The sequence below is a fragment of the Pipistrellus kuhlii genome, unplaced genomic scaffold (genome assembly GCF_014108245.1).
Source record: "Pipistrellus kuhlii isolate mPipKuh1 unplaced genomic scaffold, mPipKuh1.p scaffold_m20_p_1, whole genome shotgun sequence".
Taxonomy (NCBI): domain Eukaryota; kingdom Metazoa; phylum Chordata; class Mammalia; order Chiroptera; family Vespertilionidae; genus Pipistrellus; species Pipistrellus kuhlii.
In genome coordinates this window covers 25,584,128-25,594,209 of record NW_023425404.1, presented here as the reverse complement: position 1 = coordinate 25,594,209, position 10,082 = coordinate 25,584,128, and positions in this window count along the sequence as shown.

Below are 10,082 nucleotides of genomic sequence, written 5' to 3'. Positions count from 1 at the left end.
GGTTGATATTGATCTCAGTGAATCTTCACAGCAGCTTTCAGCATGGGTGATGTTAGCTCCCCTTTTTATAGGAGATACAACAGAATCTCAGAGAACATACCCATGACTGCTCAATTGGTGAGTAGTAAATGGCAGAGTTGAACCCTTATATCGTAGTCCAACAGTAGAATGAACAGCTAAGAAATATTAGTTTGTCAACCTGATCAGAGCCTCTCAAATTCTGAGCAGCCGGAGAAGCACAGCTCTCTTCCCAAATAGATAGCATTGTCACCTCAGTCCAAATCCTGCTGTCTTTGTGGACTACAGGCTGGGCTCTCTGAGTCTTACTCCGACATTCTCCCACCAGGGGAGCCTGCAGAGCTGAATAAATGTTCTTGGATTTGTGTCTCTCATCTTGTCACTGATTAGTCCTAACTCTTCCTGGCAAGGCTCCTGCCAGGCTATTTCAGGAAACAAAAATTCATTACACACATTCTTATTGATTTTCCCTCTCCTTTGCTTATTACAAAAATGCTTTTCCTTCCCTCTCCTGAAGAAACAGCATTGTAATTACTGGAAGCTTGCTCTCCCTCCCATCCCCCGCTCCCCACCTTTCCCCCCACAGGGTGAGTCTGCCTCCAGGACTGGGGGGCCTGGCTGATGCTCCTGGGAGGGGGAGAGGGGCCAGAGCACAAGTCCCTACTCTGTCCTCCAACAGTACGCTACTTAGCTTCCTCATTCGAAAGTGGCTCCTGGAAGTGTGATTTAGTTGCCTCTCCTTAGATGAACACCACAGCTGTTCCTAGCAATTCTCTGAGTTTGCTGGTTTCTTCAAGCTCCTTTCTCAATACTTGCAGGTGTAAGTGCTGCAGCGAACAGCCCAGAAAAACCACTCAGCTTTAGTTGCTAATTCAGAAATATCTGCCTTATTTGCAGGGTCAAAAAAGAAAAGAAAAGAAAAAGCTAATTTTTATCGAATGAATTCAAATGATATTGAAAATATTCTTTTTTTTAATATTTTATTGAATTCTTTTTTTTTTTTTACAGAGATAAAGGGAGAGAGATAGAGAGCTAGAAACGTCGATGAGAGAGAAACATCGACCAGCTGCCTCTTGCACACCCCCGACCGGGGATGTGCCTGCAACCAATGTACATGCCCTTGACCGGAATTGAACCTGGGACCTTTCAGTCCGCAGACTGATGCTCTACTACGCTGAGCCAAACCGGTTTTGGCTGAAAATATTCTTATTGTGTCCCTACTACGTGCTAGGTTATGGGGACACATGTGAGCAAGACAGTTATGGTCTCTACACTCGTGGATTTTATAGTCTGCTGAGGGGTATAAACAACAATAACAGTAGCAATGATGAAGTCAAAACACAAAATAATCAAATACAAGCGTCAATAAGTGCAGTCTCAGTACAATAGGTGGCTGAGATAGAAACATAGCTGTTGTCTTAGCCACTTTCACAAGCAATATCACTAATCGGTCACAACAACCTTGAAGTAGGTATATTCTCCCTAATCTTAGACACAGGGAGAAGTTGGTTCCAGGGGGCACATTGGGAGCTGGATGCAAGGCCGGTACCTGACTGCCAGGCTAGCATCCTTTTTGGGCTGTTCTGAGGAGGGCCCCCACCAGGCTTACGAAATGTGGTGGAGTTTCCAGGGTCTCTCAGCTCTGGGTGCAGCTCTGCTGTCCTGTCTGCCAGAGAAAAGGAGAAGCCCAAGTCCTGAATGAATGCATGGTGGCCTGGACATAATTCACTCCCTGAGGGAGGCCTTGTCCTCTTTGTTAGCCATCCAGTGCATGAGTTCCACGTGGGGACGAGGGCGCCCTCTGGCTGGAAATGACCCTCTGACCTGGGGCTGCTGTTTTAGACACCGAGCCATGTGCCCAGCCTGTTCCTCACTATGCCAAGCTGCCTCATATGCTTGGTTCTCTCCATCCTTCCCTCATGTGGCAGTGCGATTAGGGTCAGGGTCACAGATATATGCAGGGGACAGGGGGCTGCTGGGAGGCGATCCATCTGGTCTCAGGCCTCCTAGTGAGCATCCTGGAGAGGAGGAAGACGACTGAGGAGATGCTGGGAAATGTACCCAGCGCCAGGTAGTTTGGGGCAGACAGGGTACTACCTGCACTTGGGGGCGTGGCTTCGGGCTCCTTAGCCAATAGTGCCGCAGCACAGCCAGGACTGGCTGGGCATTGATTTGGCCTCTCACTTGCAATTACATTGTGTGTTTACATTTGTAGGGAGGCAGGGCAGCCCACTCCTGATATACATATATATATATATATATATATATATATATATATATATATATATATATACACACACACACACACACACACACACACACACACACACACACATATATATATATATATATACATATATACATATATATATATATTTACATATATATAAAGATCACTTGACAATACTACTACTACTACTAATAAATATTATAATTTTTGTGCTGTGGAAGAAGAATTTGGACTTGTGGCTCCATTGCCTATCTACTTCCTGGTTTTGCAGCCCTCTTCCTTCATTCTTTACCTGGCTAACTCATGCCCATTTCTCAGCCTTCAGCTGAAATCTGTGTCTCCTTCCACTAAGGTAGATGACTCCCCCTCTGAGCACCATGCACTTTACTTTCATTACAGTCATCAAAGTCTGTAAATATACATATATGTGCATGTGTGATTCTATGTTTGAGGTTTATCTCTCCCAACATCTCCACCCCATTCCATTATAAACCTGTCAAGAAAGGGGTTTTGTGTGTGTTTTGTCTACTCCTGAAATCTCAGCACCTTGACATAATGCTTAATGCATAATGCATAATGCTCACACAAAAAGAAAAAGAAAAAAAAAGAAGGATACAATGCAAGGCTCTGGGCTCACCTAAGATCCCATGGTTAATTAGTGGAACAGCAGCGCTTAAACAGAAGCATTTGGTAGCCTGTAACAGGGCCCTTTCCATTGTGCCCTAATGAGTGGGTTGCCATTGACAAGGTGTTAAAATCTGAGCAATGCCTTTCAGATTCAAGAGCCCTGTTTTTAATTAAAAAATATCAGAGCATAACATTGTGGCATGAAAGGGGGTGCCCAATGAAAAGTGGCGTTACCCCAGACTGCTTGGAATTAACAGAATTCCCAAGAAACCCTGAAGAAATCCGTGAAGTGAGCCATGCTGTGCTCATGTTAGGAAGCCAAAAGAAATTGGAGGGAAAGCTAATCCCTCTGTCCACTGCCCTTGTCCTGTCTGCACCCATAGACAAGAGTTCTCTGTGTCCCTGTGGAGGAGGTCCAAAGTCAGAGGTGACCAGAGCTGATTGCAAGGGGAATTGAGCCTCTGGAATTACTGCCTTGAGTCCCCCAATGGAATTTTGAGAGGCTGTGGTGAAGAGGGAGAAAGTGCCACTGGTAAAAATATGATCTCTGGCCCCTCATCTGTCTATTATCCTGGTGATTGTCCTGGCATTTGGTGGAGACATTCATGAATATCAAGATGAATTGGGAAGGGCAGAAAATAAATTGGGTTTTTCTCCCTACATGAGACTTCCTCCCTCTTCCAAGCTTAACCTAGCTGAGTGTGATTTCTCACCAGCTTCCTAAGAAGGCAAATTGGAGCAGAGTTGTTACTGGGAGGTTGGTTTGATTGATGCTGATGTGGGTCATGGAGCTGATGTATGATTGAGTCCAACGAATGTGCTGAATTTAGGCCTGGTGGGAAGCAATGAACGGTAAGACCAAGAAGAACATTAGCTGCCAGGGCATTTGAACTTCATCAGGCCATGTGGTTGTCCTTCCATCTGATGTTCATTTCCTTCATCCTGCTCATGTCACTGCCTTGTATCCTACATGGTCACAATAATGTTGAGAATGGGAAGGGTTGATGTTTCATTATCACACTCCCCAAATAACTGTAGGTCTCTATCAAGCTTTCACTGCTGACCTTTCAGTTAACCCCTGATAATTTAATATCACTAACTCCTAATTATTTAATGTATTGGTAAGGATTTGGCTATGTTGTAACAGAAGCCTGATTATAGTAGATTAAACACACGGTGGCTTGAATTCTTTCACTTAAAAACATTCTGGAAGAAAGCATTCTAGAGTTCATTCATATGGCAGCTCTGTGGAGTCATTAGAGAGCTAGGCACCTTTCTCTTCAGTACACAGTTTTCATCAAGAAAGTCTTCTTAGAAAAGGCTGCTGAAGCTCTAGCCATCATGTCTACATCCCAGGAAGCATGAAGGAGGAAAGAGGGGAAGGACACAGGGCTCTTTTTTTCAGCAGGGTCAGATATCCTTAAACCTTTTTAAACATACATGGTTCTTGGAAGAACCATACAATATGGATTAGTCACATGGCTACAGAAAACTGCAAAGCAGACTGGGAAATGTTTTTTTTTAGATTATTACCTTGCTGGACCAAACAAATTCAAAGTTCTGTTAACAAGGAAAAAAAGCAAGAAAGTGGCTATTGGGAAGCAAGTAACAGTTTTTGCCAAATTCAATTCTGTTTGGATTTCTTGGGGCTCTTTCTATTTCTGTATTTCTGTTTTCCTGATATTGGGACTTTTCAAGGAGAGAAGGAAATAGAAAGAACTGAACCAGACTGTTTTATTGCTCACTGTCAGATTGTATTTCAAAAAAATTATTGCTGGAGAAGAGATCAGAATCCCTGTTTGATCTTCATTAGGGTAGACATTTCCATATATTTCCCACCTACAGGTGAGGAATGGGTAGATGCTAAGTTTGGCCATGGATATCTAGGGAAGAGGTTTAATGGCAGGTAGACATGTAGGTCTAGAGATGGAGGGAGGGGTAAGGAGTGAACACAAAGATCTGGGGATCCCCAGTGTCAGATGGGAGTGGGAGCCCTAGGAGACAACCCTAACATATTCTCCTCTTGATTGTTTACTTCCTATTTTTATTGACCATTCATCTCCATTGGTGCGTTTCTATGACAACAAGGGGGGAAATGTCTATAATGTGTTTGAACTCCCCAGAAGTCAGGCATTTGGTCAGCACAAAGAGTTGCTATGAACTTTTAGTAAAAATTCAAGAGATTCTGAGAGAGTACATGTTATTTTCTCTGGAATATCCATTTCTTCCATGAGTAATTTCATCTCTAATCCCCCTGCTTCACACATCAACAGATTTACTTGATGTCCAGTGACCTAAAAAAGGAGAACAGTCTTGACCAAGGTTTCAGCATGCTTATAGTGATAAATTACTAAAGCTTTTCTCAGCAGCCCTGCCTGTGATCCCTGCATGAAGGGAAGTTACTGAAGGCAGAGCAGCTTTTTAAATAAACTGCAGTGTCTCCCCAGCTCTCCAAGATCCTCCTCCCGGCCCCCTCCTGTGCACATGTCTCTCTTCCTGCACCAGAACACCAACTTGAAACTTGTCTGCTTCAAGAGCTGGTTTTTTTTTTTTTTTTTTCTACTGGGCTGTAAACTCTTGGAAAAGAAGAACCAATCTTAGTTAAATTTGATAACCTCAGCATCTAGGACAGTGCCTAGCACTTACTTGGTTCTCATTAAGTATCTGTTGAATGGATAAATAGATAAATAAAATAAAATTGTTGTTGTAGAAATTGAAAACACTTCTATTAATAGGCAGATATTGGCTGGCAAGTTTTCACATATGGACTGTGTTGACATGACATAATGCTTTATTGTTTTGACATCTGGCACACTCACGTCGTGCAGACTGCCAGGTATGGGTCATGAAACTTGGCCACAAAAAAGGGAGAGAGAGTGAGTAAGAGGAAGAGGAAGAGGTGGGGGAGGAGAAGAAGCTTGCGGTTTCCTAAATTCTATGCTTGTTCTTCATCTGTCGTTTTATCTTACAGTTCATAGTGTCACCATAAAGGAAAAACCTGAAGGAATGAAACAATGAAGTGGTGTGGGGGGAAAAAACTAAATAAAATGCATGCTTCTTTTGGAAGAAAAACAAGGATCCATTTGTTCATGGTTAATCAATGTGATCTTTTAAGGGGGTAAGAAGCAGTGAGTTGTTGAACTTGACTGGCTCCATAATCCTTGACCAACCTACGCCCCATCTCTTGTGTTCCCCTTTAGTGAAACTCTCTTCTCCTTTGAGTTTTGCTAAAGGATCCTTTCCAAGCCAACTAGTCTTGTGAGCACCAAGCCTTATTTTCTTCAGATATACTGTTGGCCATCTGTGCTCTGTCTTAGCCATATTCAGGTCATCTCTCCAGAATTCCTTCATGACCTTCCCTTTGGTAAGGTTTTTCTTTTGGCCATTCCTGCAGGATCTTCCTTCAGATAGCAACCTCATTCTCTTCACCTCACATCTTACTCCTCCATGAGAGTTGTGTCTTATAAGGACTGGGGATGGAGGCTGTGAGAAAGGCTGTCATAGCCTTTACTATCAGGCCACTCAAGTGGTGGACCTCAGCCATGATTTCACACCAGAATCATCTAAGGAGCTTTAAAATTCTCAAAGCCTAGGCTGTACCCCAGGACATGGAAGTCAGAATCTCTTGGGGTGGGACCTACGTATCAGTATTTTAAAAATCTAATGAGCAGTTAAGGCTGAGAACCATGCTTGTCATCTGCAAAAAGGGTTTTCATACATAGCTCCAGGCATACCAGAACCCTCTGAAATTGAGTTCAAAATTCTGTGCATTTCTCTTGGAGAATGTGTGTAGCTTTCACCATATATTTAAAGGCACTCAGGATCTACAAACCCAGTAGCTGAAGATCATAATAAAAATTCTAGATAAAAATAGCCTATTCTGTTGGCTGACTTGGAGAATGGCCTTGGGGAAAAGGTTCAAATGGATTCTCACAAGTTTTTTAAAGGTGAAATTTTAGGTAGCAGATTCCTTGCACCGCTTATATCTTCTCATCTCTAATGTAAAAGCACTTGAGGGACATTTTTCTAGGCAAGGTGTATAAGCCTGGTTCTTAACTCTACAGCTTTAGAACTGAAAAAGACAAGCTGATGGGAACAAAGGAATGAACAAGGCCCGGAGGGAATGCCGGTTCGAAGCAGCAGCTGTTGAGATGACTGGTTTTGCATGTGCGGGAATGGTCTGAGGTCTCTGCCAGCTCTGAGGCCCAGATGGTGTGCTGATCAGAGACCAAGGCACCCACCTCGCCTAGGCTTCTGTTGATGTAACTGCATATACATACAAGCAAGTATATGTACTTCGTGCCTTGCCTTGATTCATGTTGACAGAGTTACTTGGGAAAGCAGGTGGGTAAGAATGATTCTCCCAGCAGGAAAAGTCTGCTTCAGCTGCTTCATGACCAGCCACCTGTGATAATGAGCTTCACCCTGTGCCACCGCTAAAGCTGCTGTCCCCTTCAGCAGCAGCCACATTAGAGAGGTCAATGCATTCACAGAAAGCTCTGGAGGTGTTTGTGTGTGTGTGTGTGTGTGTGTGTGTGTGTGTGTGTGTGTGTGTGTTTGTATGTGTTTACATTCAGAGCCTGCCAGATACTTATTAAAGGTGATAGCACCCACTAATTAATCTAATTAATTTTGTCCTCTACAAAGACTACAAATTTATTGCCAATGGTTTGAGCTTCATCTGGACTTTAGTCTCCTCCTTTGCAAAAGGAAGATGTTGCACAAAAACAATCATGTCACCACTCATGTGTAATACCCTCACCAGCTCCCTGGGGTTTATGTGCAAGCACCATTATGTAAACAAGAAAGGTCTTAGATGCCTGAGACTTGCTCTTATCTGTTTCACATATTGGATTTTCACAAGACTTCTTTTGATGGGAGGGTGTACTAAAAATTAGGAAGATTTCAAAAAGTAGAGTATGAAAACCGTGGGTCTAGACACAAAGTCTGGTAAAGTGTGGGTTAAGGCAGGAAATACATCTCTGAGTTACTGAAATGGTGCCAGTTAACTCAGGTTTCTACACTCCCGTCCTTACAAGACTGGGAAATAGGAATCTGATTCCATTCCCAATGCGATAGATGGTAACCCATGTTGGAAAACTTAGACACAATCCTCCTTGGCTGCTCTTTCTCTGATAAATACTTTGCTCCATGCATGCAAGGTTTCAATCAGTGGGAAGTTGGCAGGAAGCTGAGATTTAGAAACCAAATAAGCATGTCAAGGTATTGTTTACCAGGTAAGAGTGGTTCATTTTATCATTGAAATTTTAAAACCTTCATATGGTTCCCAAGAAGATGTCTGATTTAGAAAAGGCCAAAAGATAACTGAAGAGAGAAAAAGAACTCTGGAAAAGTTAGAACTATTTAAATGAGTTCTTTCCAGAATTTAAACTCTGGTTGGATTGACAAAAATTGATTAGTAGAGGCATCTGCTTTGTTGATTTATGCCATTTTTAGTCATACATTTTCAGTCCCACTGAATAGCTGACATGTTGAAAAAATATTTACAAACTGTTGGTTTGAAGAGTTGTCTAATTATTGATCTGCTCGATGTCTAGGCCTGGCTCTGCGGAAATAAGAACTTGTTCCTTATTCTAGTTCAGTGGTCAGCAAACTGCGGCTCATGAGCCACATATGGATCTTTGGCCCCTTGAGTGTGGCTCTTCCACAAAATACCACAGCCTGGGTGAGTCTATTTTGAAGAAGTGGCATAAGAAGAAGTTTAAGTTTAAAAAATTTGGCTCTCAAAAGAAATTTCAGTCATTGTACTGTTGATATTTGGCTTTGTTGACTAATATAATAAGTTTGCCAACCACTGTTCTAGTTCATCATGCTCTTTACAATGATTCCATTTCAATCATTTATCCCATGCATAGCTATGGATTACTACAGTATGCATTCACTACTTCTCAACCTTCCCCTATTCCATTCACTTTATCAGGAATACCCCCTTTCCCTCTTCTATATCTGAGAAACTCCAAAACCCTTTTCAAAACTTAGCTCTAATCTCACCTCCTCTGTGAAGCTGTTCATAGCTCTCTCAGTCATTTACCCCTTCTTATACTTCTTACCACACCAAACAGGGGTGGGGAACGTCAGACTGGGGACCTATATAAAGTCCTAGAAATCATTTGCCAAGGCATTAGGGGGTGAGTTAATTACATGTTTGACTAAATAGAGCAGGCTAATTTTTAAATTGATAATTTTGTATGGCCCTCGAACAATTTTATAAATGTCTCGGGGTCATAGACCCAGGATACTTCAGCCTTGCCATTGCCATTCCTGGAGTGGGCCTCTCCCACACGATGCAGTTCAGCTCACAATCACGTTTTAACTGCAGCCAGTGGAGGCAGGAAAGGGCACGTGAAGTAGCTGAGTTTCCGGAGGCTAGAGGTGCTGTTGGGATCATGCCGGTGATGTTGGTTCATTGATGCCTGGCCCACTCTCCAGAGATTGGACCTGCAGGACTACTGAGGGAGTGAGTGGCTGCCGCTGGGCTGGTGGGCCACTGAGAAGGGTCAGTCAGCTGAGCAGGGCTCCCACTGTGGGAACACACTGACCACCAGGGGGCAGCCCCTGTGTTGAGCGTCTGCCCCCTGTTGGTCAGTGTAGATCATGGTGACTAGTGAATGGGTCATTCAGTCATTCAGTCACTTAGGCTTTTATATATATATATATACATATATATATACATATATATATATATATATATATATATATATATATATACACACACACACATACATATATATATATACGCGCGCACACACACACACACACACACAAATGATTGGGAGTATATATTCCTCTTCATTTATTTATGTAATAACTTATATTGTAAACATATTGTGGATTACTCAGTCTGTAGTAATTCCCCTCCCACTCCCTGGCTTATAAAAAAATTTGCGAAAGTCTTTTGGAAGTTTTGGGTATTTCAAAGAACCTGCAAAGTTCCAGATGTCTTACCTTAATGATAGGGTGACTCCATGCTCGGCTGTAACAATCAGTTCTCCTGGTATAAACCATCCCTGACGCCCTCACAGATGTGCTCTAAGTGATGGCTTTGGAGTGTAGAGGCCCGCACCAAAATCACCCAAGCCAACCAAGAGAGGCTGCTGCCTGCTGTCCCTGGAACGTGAGTCACACCTGAGGGAAAAGTGGGGGCCTGGTAGGAGGTGATGGGGAGGTGGAGTTGGGGGAGGGCAGC